Source organism: Biomphalaria glabrata, chromosome 2 (assembly GCF_947242115.1).
Source record: "Biomphalaria glabrata chromosome 2, xgBioGlab47.1, whole genome shotgun sequence".
Taxonomy (NCBI): domain Eukaryota; kingdom Metazoa; phylum Mollusca; class Gastropoda; family Planorbidae; genus Biomphalaria; species Biomphalaria glabrata.
In genome coordinates, this window is record NC_074712.1 from 26931212 (window position 1) to 26947320 (window position 16109).

Sequence of the window (16109 nt, forward strand, 5' to 3'; positions counted from 1 at the left end):
CCAGAATGTCTGTATTTTATTTCACAAATGAAAAATAACTGTACACATTTACAATAAAATATAAAGTTCATTATTTACACACACACACACACACAGAATTTACAGAATAAATTAAAAACAGAAAATAATGAATATACAATGTTGAGAAAAGGTTTGAAGTATTAACATGGATACACATTGTTATGTAAGAACAAGTCCAGCAAGAATTGTATCCAAATTTATGTGCAATTATTATTCTATTGCTTTCCCTCTTTGTATAAAGAAAAACATTATAAAAAAGCTTATATTTAGCGTACTTGTATCAATTAGTTTAGATCAGTCATGTAACTAAATTTTGTAACAATAAAAAGAGCATTTATAAAAATAAATTTTAAAAAAGAGCACGACATGAAATCTAACTTGTTGACTTAAACTTTCTCAGCTCCTCGAGCCAACGCGGTAGCCACTCTGCTAGCAAAAAGTCTATGAACTTGAAGATTGTATTACATTGTATTGTTTCTATTTAACGTTTGTGTTCACTATGCCTTGGACGGCAGCATAATATAAAGGGGACTAATTCAGCTTATAACACCGCTTCATTTAAATACTATTACCAATTATTTTATATTTTTGTATTTACTCGTGCGTTGTCAGGTAAAAAGAAATAATTGTGTACATTTTCAGCGTGATCCGAGATTGGGTGTAAGAGAAACAACGTGTACACACTTGTGGTCAGACAGACAGACATGATATAAGCGTTGTAAAAAAAAGGTAGGCCTACTCTTTTCAGACCTTACAACCTATAGGGGCTAATGCTGTAAAATGCATCGGTGGTTAACTAGCGTGTCATGTGGCCAGCACAAAGAAAGCGACCAAGCACCTTTACATTTAGTTTCTCACGTACTTATTAAAGTTGTGTGGACTCAAGGGGGTCCTAAAAAGGTCTTTCAAAAGAGCGTTAAACCTATCAGCCACTTCAAAATAAAGAGACGCTTATAAATTGTCAATGACTACATGATGAGTTAATACAATACAGAAAAGAACAAAGATAAAATACAGGCCTAGATACAATGCAATGGAAGTATATAAAAAAAACAGAGAGGGTCCTACATTTGAAAATAAAAAAAAAAAGGAATCTAAAGATCTAGCATACAGTTCATTACAGGAACATGTTGCCGACAAGATACTACTCATTAGAATATAAAATAATGAGAAAAATAGCCAGCTTCAAAAGAAAAATGCTCGGAGACACACAAAAATCTATACAAATTTACAAAACTTCAAGTTTTTGCAAGCAGAGACTTCGATCATTTAATTAAGAATTTGTTGACAAAGCTTTGGGAACTTTTGTTGTTGGTTTTACTAGAGGGGCTAAACAAGAACTGTGGGGGAGGATTCTCATAAAAAAAACTATGACATATATATTTAAAACACTATTGAGAGCATGGACATTTCCATGACAGTTCTTTTTTTAAATATATCTTACTATCTACTCAATTATCAGACCAGTAATGTTTTATTTTAAAAAAAACAACATTTTCTTAATTCAAAATATAAGAAGGATTTATTTCATTGCCACTCTCCAGTCATTAAAAAGTTTGTTTTCACATTTAATTTTTACACTCATTAGAAGTTTAAATTCAATTTGTTCTCTCTCTATCTCTGAGAGTCTCTTTCTCTTGTTTTTTATTTTATTTAATTTCTAGCGTTATCTCCTCTTTCTTCACAAGCGGAAATGTGTGTTGCTATGCAATGTTTACAAACAAACTTCTAACGACTGAGGAGCCTGAGTATATTACGCCTGTTCTGAAGATCTTCTTAGTTTGTAGCATGCAACAAAACCATTTTAAATAGTGACACCTGATGTAATCTGACTGTCATGTTCTCCTCCATTGTATGGATCTGAATAGAGTCTCCAGTCTTTACATTCACAACGCCTGAATTTAAAAAATAGATAATTGTTTAATATTTACATAAACGAGATCGATACATCCATGTAATCCATCTATGTATCTATCAGTCCACATCAATCAATCAATCAGTCGATCCATCAATCAATCCATAACCCTATCTATCTATCTATCTATCTATCTATCTATCTATCATCTATCGACTCACCGTCTATGCTACACAGTCTATATCTTTTTACTGGCTCGTATGGAAGCAATAATCCTCCTTTAGGGCAAGCTAGAACAGCGTTTGAGTTGACGAGTATACCGACCGAAAGATTATTATGTTCTCCAATCATTACAATCTGGTGAGAGATGTCAAAGTAATGCTTTCATGGTGGAGTATTCGTTAGCCAACTCTACGCACAGCAATTCAATGTTGATCAACTAATTTTATCAAAAACCTACAAGCCTTTCTCTATTCTTGGTCTACAAGTCTACACTCTACGCAGTACTTATTGAACTCAGTGAGTGTCCATTAAGGGTCTAGCTTGCACCTTGACCAAAGGGAAGAATTTTACCTAGAGACCAGGAATAGAGTACGGGCTGCACCTCTGTCCTGAGGTTTCACAATAACTAAATGATCATTTTATCACATCCGTTGAGCATAGGCCTGTGTTAACACCATCCCTGTGAGGGTGGAGTGGTCCCTATCTGTTCCTATACGCTACCACCACTTATGAAATGGTGTCGTCTTTAACCTATCTAATAAATACTTTTTAGGCTCACAATGAAACTCTTAAGTCTTAAAAATGATGGTTTTGTCTGGTCAAGCTAACAAAAATATGTAAGACTTTTTCGCACTGAGTTTCATTGTAAGCCTAAAAATTTTGCTTAGTTATCCTAAAGCACTCTGACGCAGTTTTCCCTGGATCCTTCTCGTGATGTTATTTTTATTGTTTATAATTTTGGTTCATTTTTCATTATTGTTGTGTAAACATTGGTTGTCATTTGGTCCGTCTTAATAAACGTCAAAGGAGAACAATCAAAGTCAATACAGACAGAATGTTCCAATGTATGAGCAGTCTTTGAATGTCTCAAAAGCTTAAAGCTTTCTTTCTGGCATTTATCCTCAAGCTGTTTGTCCTTCTCATTATGTTGCATTTAATAGCAGCCTTGTGATGTATACTTACTTACAAAGTACCTATCCAGCTTTAACAAGGTCGATCATATCGTAGTAGTTGGACCTAGGAAGACCAATTGTTATCAAAGGCCTGAACACTGAATAGCAACGTCACAACCTCACTGTGGGCAGTGTCACAAGTCACAAGTCTATAACGAATGGTCTCGATCCGATATCCGATATTCTTCTAAGAAACTTCATCAATTCTTTGACATACTCGGCCCTCAGAACCATAGTCTGAACTAATGGCTGTTTTTTTTAGTAAGATAAATAGTCTTTATACCCAAGTATATTTCCGTTCTTAAAGGTTGCAGCAATACAGTAAGTCTTGTGTTTGCAGTGGGGCACGAAAGCGAAAACATTTAGAATATTAATAATCTTGACAAAATTCTAAACAGCAAAAGTTGTCTAAAATGCTTATCGATTTATTCATAAATTACTGTAAACATCTAATTTATCAAATTTATAATTAGAAAAAAAAAGTTACATTTAAATGTAGTAAGTATGACCCTGAAGTGACTGTCTCAAATGTTGTCTTGTTCACCATCTTAATCAGTTTGTCTGAGTAGTTGGCTTTCTTTTGATAAAAGTGAAGAGGCGAATATGGCAGTGACATAGTGACATGAGAAAGAAATCTATTACAACTTAATTGTGTACAAATAACCCATCTTGAGACATTGATTACCGGTCTTTATAATTTTATGAAATAATTATAATAAAGTAAATGTTAAAATACATTTTATAATGATAAACAAAAATATATTTGCATGGAGTCATAGGAAGCTTCATTAATGTATAGAGTAGTGTATAGAAAAGTGTATAGGGTTTTGCCAACCAACAGAGTGCTCAAAAAGCTTGTTCTATCCCAGACTAAGGATAGAACTAAATGCAGAGAGTTGTTCGCCATTAACTGCTCGTGTTTCCTGTGTACAGAGTCAAGGTTTGGCTTCCTAATTGCGAGTCCCAAGTTATTAATATACTTCTAGTTCCAAGTTATTAATATACTTCTAGTTCCAAGTTATTAATATACTTCTAGTTCCAAGTTATTAATATACTTCTAGTTCCAAGTTTTTAATAAACTTCTAGTTCCAAACTATTAATATACTTATAGTCACAAGTTATTAATATAATTCTAGTCCCAAGTTATTAGTATACTTCTAGTCCCAAGTTATTAATATACTTCTAGTTCCAAGTTATTAATATACTTCTACTTCCAAGCTATTAATATACTTCTAGTCCCAAGTTATTAATATACTTCTAGTCCCAAGTTATTAATATACTTCTAGTCCCAAGTTATTAATATACTTCTAGTCCCAAGTTATTAATATACTTCTAGTCCCAAGTTATTAATATACTTCTAGTCCCAAGTTATTAATATACTTCTAGTCCTAAGTTATTAATATACTTCTAGTTCCAAGTTTTTAATATACTTCTAGTTCCAAGTTTTTAATATACTTCTAGTTCCAAGCTATTAATATACTTCTAGTCCCAAGTTATTAATATACTTCTAGTCCCAAGTTATTAATATACTTCTAGTCCCAAGTTATTAATATACTTCTAGTTCCAAGTTTTTAATATACTTCTAGTTCCAAGTTATTAATATACTTCTAGTTCCAAGTTATTAATATACTTCTAGTTCCAAGTTATTAATATACTTCTAGTCCCAAGTTATTAATATACTTCTAGTTCCAAGTTATTAATATACTTCTAGTTCCAAGTTATTAATATACTTCTAGTTCCAAGTTTTTAATATACTTCTAGTTCCAAACTATTAATATACTTATAGTCACAAGCTATTAATATAATTCTAGTCCCAAGTTATTAATATACTTCTAGTCCCAAGTTATTAATATAAGGTCTACCGGACCTGTGTGTTGAGCACCTTGCTGTACGGAAGTGAAACATGGTCAACCTACTCATGGCAGGAAAAAAAGCTGAATGTCTTCCACCTCCGATGCCTAAGGCGGATCTTTAAAATAAGGTGGCAAGATAAGATAACCAATGAGGAAGTGCTACATAGAGCATGATGCCAGGACATCCGCTCTGTTATCAGCAGTAGACGCCTTGGTTGGCTTGGCCACGTTCGTAGAATGCCAGTAGGTCGACTTCCACAGGACATCCTGTATGGTGATCTAATAGAAGGCAGGAGAGCCGCTGGTCGCCCACTTTTACGTTATACGGATGTATGCAAACGCGACATGAAGCTCTTCAAAATCGACACTGGCAACTGGGAAGAGGTGGCACTGGACAGATCCACATGGAGAGAGAGCATAAAGGAAGGGTCACGGATTGCAGATGTCATACACAACAGAAGCAGAAAGAAGGGTGAAAATGCAACGGCGCCTGGTGGTTATTTATGCCCAACCTGCGATCGCAGCTGTGTATCAAGGATTGGCCTCTTTAGTCACACAAAAAGTTGCAAAGGGAAAAGATCGTCTCTCGAGACGTAAAATGCCACAGAGTTCCAAGTTATTAATATACTTCTAGTTCCAAGTTATTAATATACTTCTAGTTCCAAGTTATTAATATGCTTCTAGTTCCAAGTTATTAATATACTTCTTGTTCCAAGTTATTAATGTACTTCTAGTTCCAAGTTATTAATATACTTCTAGTTCCAAGTTATTAATATACTTCTAGTTCCAAATTATTAATATACTTCTAGTTCCAAGTTATTAATATACTTCTAGTTCCAAGTTATTAATGTACTTCTAGTTCCAAGTTTTTAATATACTTCTAGTTCCAAGTTATTAATATACTTCTAGTTCCAAGTTATTAATATACTTGTAGTTCCAAGTTATTAATATACTTCTAGCTCCAAGTTATTAATATACTTCTAGTTCCAAGTTATTAATGTACTTCTAGTTCCAAGTTTTTAATATACTTCTAGTTCCAAGTTATTAATATACTTCTAGTTCCAAGTTATTAATATACTTGTAGTTCCAAGTTATTAATATACTTCTAGTTCCAAGTTATTAATATACTTCTAGTTCCAAGTTATTAATATACTTCTAATTCCAAGTTATTAATATACTTCTAGTCCCAAGTTATTAATATACTTCTAGTTCCAAGTTATTAATATACTTCTAGTCCCAAGTTATTAATATACTTCTAGTTCCAAGTTTTTAATATACTTCTAGTTCCAAGCTATTAATATACTTCTAGTCCCAAGTTATTAATATACTTCTAGTTCCAAGTTATTAATATACTTCTAGTCCCAAGTTATTAATATACTTATAGTTCCAAGTTATTAATATGCTTCTAGTTCCAAGTTATACTTCTATTTTTAAGTTCTAGTTAAAAAGTATTTTTGGCGTCAGAATTTTTTTAAAATCTTCGGCTTCATAAACTAAATTGTCATTAATTAACGCTTGGCTTAAAGAAGAAAAAAAAACCTTATTTTCTTAGTTAAATGATAATTTTTATAATTTTTTTTCAGCAAAGCAGAATCACATTTTTAAGCTCTTCTGTTTGCAGCTTTGATTTAGTTGAAACATTTAAGTTTAATTTAGAGTCCTTAACGTTGTGTAGTTTATATTGAACGAACATAGTGGGTCTTCTTAGATCAAATAATCAGTCACTATCTCAAGACTTACATTTGTGAGGATATCGAATGGTTGTCACTTTACAAACTTCACACGAGTACTCTGTATCGTTGTAACACTCTTCTGCTTTCAAAACCAAAATGAAACACACACACACACAAATATTTTTTTTTCCAAAAACAAATTAATGTAAAAAAATTATTCAAATTCACTCTAGTAAAAAAAAAAAACAACAATAACATTTGCATTCAAATATATAACAATATGTAGCAATAGTAACATGAACTAATTAGCCTACACCTTTACGCCCCTACCCCAATTCAAAACTATCACCAGCAATAAAAACAAAACAAAAAGTCGATGACATCATGGTTAGTTACATGTCTGATTCAAACTTATTGATACACTTAATATAAGTTGTATCTTTTTCTAAAATGTAGTTGTGTGTGTGTGTGTGTGTGTGTGTTTTGCTTATTACAAAATAGGAACAAAAAGTTTAGGAGCAGCTAACACGACGGAGTCAAACAAAAAGTGTAGGAGCAGCTAACATGACGGAGTCAAACAAAAAGTTTAGGAGCAGCTAACATGACGGAATCAAACAAAAAGTGTAGGAGCAGCTAACATGACGGAGTCAAACAAAAAGTGTAGGAGCAGCTAACATGACGGAGTCAAACAAAAAGAATCACTACCAAAAAATGTGTGTGTGTCCTGTTTGTGCGCGCCTGTTCGTTATGTCACTAAGACTACTAATAAAAACACACACTCACACACACGATTTCAACCTACTTTTTGTAAAATTATTGTAGCTGTAGTACTTGTAAAAGTCCCCCACAAACTCCACTGTCTCCAGCTGAAAAAAAAAGTCGTTACATTCAAACATACAATAATTTCATAAGCATTTCTCTGGTACAGTTTGTATGGATTTGAGAAAGCTAGAGCCCTTGAACTTTTAACCTTTTTTTTTGTGTATAAAGACATTTTAAAAAACTGTAATATTAACTCAGATATCCCCTTCTTTCTCCCTCGAACCCTTTCCCAACTGGTCCAAATAAGTGATAGGATCTTAAAGCATTGAAAAAACTAAAAGCATGAAATTGTGCTAAACAAAAACAATTGGTAAAAATTTTTATAAATCGCACAGATTTATTATTATTAGATCTATAACAAATTGAATAAGACGACTGATCCAAACTTATAGATAAAACCACTTTTAATTTAGGCTTTGTTTTTTTTTAAAGTACTTTTTGTACATTTTCTTTTATTTTAATTCTATTCTCAAAACATCCCAGGTTGCACTGTTGAAACCTACAGCGTTACTCCAGGGACCCAGCTGGTTAGGGGAACGCGAACAAAAGTTTTATCATTTCGAGGGCACCACAAGTAAAAGTTTGAGAAACTGAAATAGTTGGATTTGAGTGAAATGTCACATTCTAATGAAATCATACTCGACTAAGCAAACCCAGTTGCGACCTGGATATTTTACTTCATCTCTCCCAAATAGATGCTGCAGACTGAGATATAAATGGATGCTTAAGACTGAGATATAAATAGATGCTGCAGACTGAGATATAAATAGATGCTGCAGACTGAGATATAAATAGATGCTGCAGACTGAGATATAAATAGATGCTGCAGACTGAGATATAAATAGATACTGCAGACTGAGATATAAATAGATGCTGCAGACTGAGATATAAATAGATGCTGCAGACTGAGGTATAAATAGATCTACAGACTGAGATATAAATAGATGCTGCAGACTGAGATATAAATAGATCTACAGACTGAGATATAAATAGATGCTGCAGACTGAGATATAAATAGATACTGCAGACTGAGATATAAATAGATACTGCAGACTGAGATATAAATAGATCTACAGACTGAGATATAAATAGATACTGCAGACTGAGATATAAATAGATACTGCAGACTGAGATATAAATAGATACTGCAGACTGAGATATAAATAGATACTGCAGACTGAGATATAAATAGATACTGCAGACTGAGATATAAATAGATGCTGCAGACTGAGATATAAATAGATGTACAGACTGAGATATAAATAGATGCTACAGACTGAGATATAAATAGATGCTGCAGACTGAGATATAAATAGATCCTGCAGACTGAGATATAAATAGATCCTGCAGACTGAGATATAAATAGATCTACAGACTGAGATATAAATAGATGCTGCAGACTGAGATATAAATAGATGCTGCAGACTGAGATATAAATAGATGCTGCAGACTGAGATATAAATAGATGCTGCAGACTGAGATATAAATAGATGCTGCAGACTGAGATATAAATAGATACTGCAGACTGAGATATAAATAGATGCTGCAGACTGAGATATAAATAGATGCTGCAGACTGAGATATAAATAGATGTTGCAGATTGAGATATAAATAGATACTGCAGACTGAGATATAAATAGATACTGCAGACTGAGATATAAATAGATGTTGCAGACTGAGATATAAATAGATGCTGCAGACTGAGATATAAATAAATGCTGCAGACTGAGATATAAATAGATGCTGCAGACTGAGATATGATTAGATGCTGCAGACTGAGATATGATTAGATGCTGCAGACTGAGATATAAATAGATGCTGCAGACTGAGATATAAATAGATGCTGCAGACTGAGATATAAATAGATGCTGCAGACTGAGATATAAATAGATGCTGCAGACTGAGATATAAATAGATGCTGCAGACTGAGATATAAATAGATATTACACAATTTTTAAATAGAACTAAATAAATGACCTATTAAAAAGGGTTGCTAATGTTAAATTTTTAAAACAGAACTTGTTTAAAAATAAAATGGAACTTAATTGTTTACCTGTTCAAAAATGAAAAGAAAAAAAAAGTTAACATATGTTAACAAATTTGGGCGTAGCCAGGATTTTTTTGGGGGGGGAGGGGGGGTTGGGGGGTTTTGAATTTACCCCCTCCCTTTTTTTTCAGCGGGGTTTGAAGCTGAACAATACCTCTTCAATATAAAAAAAGAAATTACGCACTCAATATTCTATGAGCATAGCGAAAAGGGGTTTTGAGTTTAAACCCCTCTTCAGCGGGGTTTGAAGCTAAATATACCTCTTCAATATAAAAAAAAAAGCAAATTACACACTCAAAATGAGCATAGCCATGCTAAGGGGGGTTTTGAGTTTAAACCCCCCTCCTTCAGAGGGCTTTAAAACCCCTCCAGATGGTTTTGAGTTCAAAATCTCAAATACAGAGAGTTTTGAGATTGTAATTTGCTTTAGAATAAAATTAAAGAGAGAGGTTTTCAGTCACCAAATTATATAAGCGTAGCTAAGGAGGTTTTGAATTTGATAAAAAAAAAAACTCTAGAAATTTTTTAGTTTAGCTTAACCTCTCCCCCAACAGATAATTTTACGATAAAACTTCCTAAAGCAAACAACAATCAGTTAATTCCAATTATAGAGATCGGGTCTCAAAAAGGAAATCCTATGCCGAACTGGGAGTTGACCCCTTCGCGTCGCATATATTTGCTGGGGAGGGTTTAAACTCATAACTCCTTAGCTGCGTTGTGGCAAGCGATGGTTTAGTATTAAAATCTCAGTTATGGAGGGGGGGGGTAGGAATTTCATTTCGGGGGGGGGGGGGGGGAGGGGAACCCCAAACCCACCTGGCTACGCCCATTCAAAATCCCCATGGAATTTGAAAACTGTTATTTGCATTATTTTTTTTATTTATAGAAGAGGGGGATTGTTAGTATAAGTGATGGTTAACCCTTTAAAAATAAGTAGAACCCTTAAAAATTTACAACATATTTTTAAAGTCTAAATCCAGCCTTATATAAATAGATGTAGGTCCAACTGAGATTTCGTAACATTCCGATATGCTATACGATTTATTGAGTATGCAGGTTGATATTAAACATCTTGATGTTGATTTCAAACTATTAGCACAAGCTATAGCTATACAAATGTATAGTAGAGTTTAGGCCTAGAAGTTTTGGGCGCCATCTTAGCATTCTCTGTCCATTATTAGACCATCCACCTCATAGAATCCCGTATTTTTTGTTTTTAAATTTACTATTAAAAACTGAATTCAAATGTAATTTATGAATGTTTTAAAATACATGTATTTTGGCCTTATAAATGTGCACAACTTTTAACCCAAACTTTTTTGTCTTAGTTTGTCACCGGTTCATTATTTCTTTGATGCTAAGTTTCTTCTTAAGTAGTTGTTCTGTCTATTGTTATATGGATGTGTGGCTTAGTGGATACAGCGTTTGTCTCTTAATCAAATCTCATTCTGGGGTACGAGTACGAATCACGATAAGGGTAGAATGATTTTAAAAAAAAAATTAAAATAAATGATAGTTTAATACAACTAATGGTTTATGATAATGTTAAAATATATCGAGTTAATGTATGATTTGCTACTGATCCCTGTTGGATAGCATCTGCAGAATGGTGTGAATAGGCATAAATAGATATAGATATATGTAGATAAATGTGCACATACTTATTCTCTGTAGGTTAGGATGGGGGTGGATAAGATATGGATGCATGTATGTGTTGAGAGAATGTGCAAATGGGTCCTGTAGCAAATGGGGTGAATAGGCATGGGTTAGGGATGTACATGGGATGTGCACTTATGCGGGCTCTGTAAATTAGGGATGCACATGGATAGCACGTGCATGTGAGAGCCCTGTAGGATAGAGATAGAGGGCTTGGGGATAAGCATCTGCACGGGGTGGGGGATGTAGGATAAGGATGCACAGAATAGCATGGGAAAGGGATGGATATGCTGTAGGAAAAAGATGCACATGGATGTATAGGCATGTGCACATGGGCCCTGTAGAATAGAGATGCACATGGGGTGAAGTAGAATTAGTATGCATATGGCCCTGACATATAGAATAGATAAATGGGCTTGGATGTGCTTGGATGTAGATAAATGTGCACATAGGCCCTGTAGGATTAGTTCAGATGAATGGGATGTGCACTTAGGCTCTGTAGGTTAGGATGGGGGTGGATAAGCATGTGCACATAGGCCCTGTATGTGTTGAGAGCATGTGCATATGGGTAGTATAGGGATGTACATGGGATGTGATGGATAGCATGTGCATGTGAGCCCTGTAGGATAGAGATGCACAAGGGCTCGGATAAGAATGGGCGGACCCTGTAGAATACATGGGAGTGATGGGAGGGAAGTACAGGTGGGTGATACACTCATGTAGGATAGCGTTGCACATGGATAGCCCAACCCTGCCTGTAGAATACATGGGAGTGATGCACATGGGAGGGAAGTACATCGAATGGATAGGAATGGATAGGCATGTGCATATGGGCTCTGTAGGATAGGGATGCACATGGGCGGGCCCTGTTGGATAGTGTGACAAGTCAAAAGCTCGCTGTCAGAATCACTCATACTTATTATCACAGCATTAATTATTATTTATCTTTATTTATTTATTTTATTTTAATTATTTCCCCATCCTACCCCCAAATTCTTCACGCCACCTTTTCCTCTTCAGCTTCAGCAGGCTAGACTTAGTTGACCACATTGGAGATAGCTAGGCCGCGTCTTTCGACTTATCTCATCTTGATCGGGGAAAAATAAAAACAGTCTCTTTGATCTTACCCACCGGATGTCTGAATGACGGTCGCGGTTGACACCGTCTTGGGTGGAATGCAAACCATTCTTCCCACCTCCCCCTTTTTCCACGTCTCTCTATGATCAAAGAGATTACTCTGGTCAACACGCCGCGTGACGCTCCAAGGTGCGACTCTTGTCGGACTTCACCCACGTGTAAGATAATTCTAAGCCTAGGACATTTCCTGTTTCCGCTCACATTTTCCAGGCCTATATAAAGTAGACCCAAATTAAATCAGACCCTCTTATTTCTCATTCTCGTTGAAAAGTCGAATCTGGACTATATCACTTATTCTTTCTCTTAGAGGAATACCTGGTGGTAAGCCGAACTTAATCACAAGTTCCATCTTAATTACTTTTGTGCTATTTCCACTGGATATTATCATGTGTATTTTATTATTTCATTTATATTTAATTAGTGCATTGTGTATTTCTCACTGTCGTAAGTAGAAAACATAAACATGTCATATGTATTTATTTATGTATTGCATTGAGCTATTAATGCTACGTTGCTCAATTGATCGTTGATGCAACCATGTATATATTTGTACATCTTATTTTATTTCCTTTATCTAGGCTGATCGCCTTGATAATTTTGCTAGCGCACTAATACGGCGTTTAGAAAAGAGATATGAATTATCTCCCCCTTTAGTCATTCTACTCTGACTAGAGTTGCGCACCTTCAACGGACACCCTCTCCATTCAAGCGCGCTCCATTGTTCTCGGCCGACGGTCTCATGTAAGCAAACCGTCTTGGTCGCTGACCACCGCCCATTCCCCACCCCCTTTTTCTCTCTTCCAACTTGTGTTGTTTATTTGAGATTATTAGTTATATGTACATTGTTATATTATTATTTCCCCTTTATGTACATTTTCATATTGCTACTATCAGCCATCTGTTTTCCAAATCCCATTTGTCATCATCTCCCCATTGTGCTCTAAAGCAATTTTACCAATCTGACGAATGCACCTCAGTCGAGGGCATCGATAAGATGCATGGGAGACATGTCCTAACTTGTCTTTATTTATCCGAATCCTCCCTCAAGTGTCTGCCTATTTATGTGCTTAGTGCTATTCAGCACTGCACTTGCCTATTTGCTGTTCAGTGTCTACACGACACTACTCAACTCTACTACTTGGCGCTATCGACCTTGCCCGCCTATTCGACAGTCCACATGTCAACTTGTTAGGTGCGACGTCCCTATAGACCCAGATCTGTGTGAGACGTCATAGCTACGCCAGACCCTCTGCAACTCACTGGACTAATTCTGTCAACTACGCTGCCCACGGCAGATCAGCTCTGCCCGCTGTACACTTGTGCCCACGGTAGCCGGCCACCCGCCCTACTGTGCCCACTACAGATATCAGAACTTTGGATTGAGACTCCACAAGGACTATATCACCGGCGTCCCTCAACCCGCTAGAGCGCCACCTCCAGCTGCAGAACCTCAAGCCAGGATCACAGCCAGCTGCGACACCACAGGACAACCAGCTAAGTTCGGAAGACAAAGTGACATAGTCTCATATTAAGTGCAAGAGTGATGATCAAAATTAATATCAATTAAAGATAGATGCAAACCCTCCCCCTTTTAATTATTCTATGTAAGTATTTATGTAAATAAATATTCTTTTATTTTAACTTTGTATCTATCTTTCATCGCTTGTCTCGTTGCGTGCCTGCTCCCGATTTATATGCTGACGGGTTGGTGTGTGATAGCTTTAAAGATAATCATCCCCTAGACATCAAACGCGCCAAACACAGGTCACATTTCCCCACCTGTCACAGATAGGGAAGTACAGGTGAGTGATGCACATGTAGGATAGGCATTCACATGGGATGGATAGGCATGTGCACACGGCGTCCTTGTAGAATACATGGGAATTGTGCACATGTATTTATATTAAATCGTACCAGTACTTAAATGATTTCAGCCCTGACTGTATTTTTCTTCATTAACATCTGTCTTTTCTCTCTTGTCCTTATACTTCAGAAAGTATCTCTTCACTCTATACACTTTCAATGGATTCAACAAGATCTACATGTCCTGCATTGGGATGTGGCTTGCATTGGAATGTGACCTGCATTGGGATGTGGCCTGCATTGGGATGTGGCTTGCATTGGGATGTGACCTGCATTGGGATGTGGCCTGCATTGGGATGTGGCCTGCATTGGGATGTGGCTTGCATTGGGATGTGACCTGCATTGGGATGTGGCCTGCATTGGGATGTGGCCTGCATTGGGATGTGGCCTGCATTGGGATGTGGCCTGCATTGGGATGTGACCTGCATTGGGATGTGACCTGCATTGGGATGTGGCCTGCATTGGGATGTGGCCTGCATTGGGATGTGACCTGCATTGGGATGTGGCCTGCATTGGGATGTGGCCTGCATTGGGATGTGACCTGCATTGGGATGTGGCCTGCATTGGGATGTGGCCTGCATTGGGATGTGACCTGCATTGGGATGTGGCCTGCATTGGGATGTGGCCTGCATTGGGATGTGGCCTGCATTGAGATGTGGCTTGCATTGGGATGTGGCCTGCATTGGGATGTGGCCTGCATTGGGATGTGGCTTGCATTGGGATGTGGCTTGCATTGGGATGTGGCCTGCATTGGGATGTGGCTTGCAAGATGCTAAGGAAGAGAAATAAAAACTCTGTTGAAAAATATCTGACAATGAAAGGGTTTAGGTTGAAACGATTCAATGGCAATATCTCGAGCATGGAGTAAAGAGTATGGAGTAAAGAGCATGGAGTAAAGAGTATGGAGTAAAGAGTATGGAGTAAAGAGCATGGAGTAAAGAGTATGGAGTAAAGAGTATGGAGTAAAGAGCATGGAGTAAAGAGTATGGAGTAAAGAGTATGGAGTAAAGAGCATGGAGTAAAGAGCATGGAGTAAAGAGTATGGAGTAAAGAGTATGGAGTAAAGAGCATGGAGTAAAGAGCATGGAGTAAAGAGTATGGAGTTGAACCTGCTCCGTCATTTGTAGTTAGTTGTTTTTTAAAATGAAATCGAGTCGTTATTTCTATATGTGCTGAGAGTGCCTGAGACCCTCGTTAACCTCGGCTAAAGAATCAGATGGCATTTAATCGTCTGCCCTGTAGGTCTGATATTTAACTAAATTACATAATGAATGGCATGGGACTGCTTGATAAGTTTTGTGTTCCATTATATAGGCTACGGTACTACATCATGCTAGTGCCATTTATCTATTAAATGCACCAAATGTCTTTTAACAGCGATATACAAATTAAATTAAATTATTATAATATTATTACATTTTACTCAATCGATTGGCTATTTAGTTTTAGTTTTTATTTAATAATAAAATCATTCATTTTTAGTCCAAAGATTTTACAATATCTTAAAAATAATGAACAAACACATTGAACACATAACATGTGTTCATAAAAATAGCCAATATGTGAAATGAAACGACACCGTCATTATCTCTCTCAAATCTAGGCTTTACAGCATTACGAAGTCGGGGCACCATACTTGTCTGAGTTTACTTTTTTCAACATGTTTAGAATAACATTTAAGGAAAAATTTCATTTAAAAATCATTTTCATTTCTAGTTAAGATCTGTACTAAGTTCGGCTACAATTTAAACACACACACACATTTCAAGAAACTCTGATACCTAGGAATTTCTTTTTATTTGATGTTCTAAATACATGTAGATAATGTTAATCGTACTGATATGGTCTTAGACTGGTATTTCTAAACGGTTAACTTTCTTAATGTCCTAGACTCTAACCGATGTGTACATGGTCAAAGTAAACAAAAACTTACCACTGCCCATTCCAATCTAACTGACCACTAACTTGGCATAATGGTTGAACCAATCACTCCATTCTTAAACCTAC

The 16109-nt window shown here is 36.1% G+C and overlaps 1 long non-coding RNA gene across 2 annotated transcripts; it reads right to left on the bottom strand.

Annotated features, from left to right (window-relative positions):
* Position 1: 1 nt before the first annotated feature.
* On the bottom strand, positions 2-14261 carry LOC106051407 (uncharacterized). 2 transcript variants are annotated; one of them, XR_008776509.1, is made up of 4 exons: positions 14154-14261; positions 7380-7443; positions 2098-2233; positions 2-1916 (listed from the first exon to the last, which is right to left on the bottom strand). It is a non-coding gene; the product is annotated as an uncharacterized LOC106051407 (long non-coding RNA). The 2 variants fall into 2 exon arrangements; XR_008776508.1 differs by lacking the exons at positions 7380-7443; positions 14154-14261 and adding an exon at positions 3539-3659.
* Between the last annotated feature and the right edge of the window lie 1848 nt (positions 14262-16109).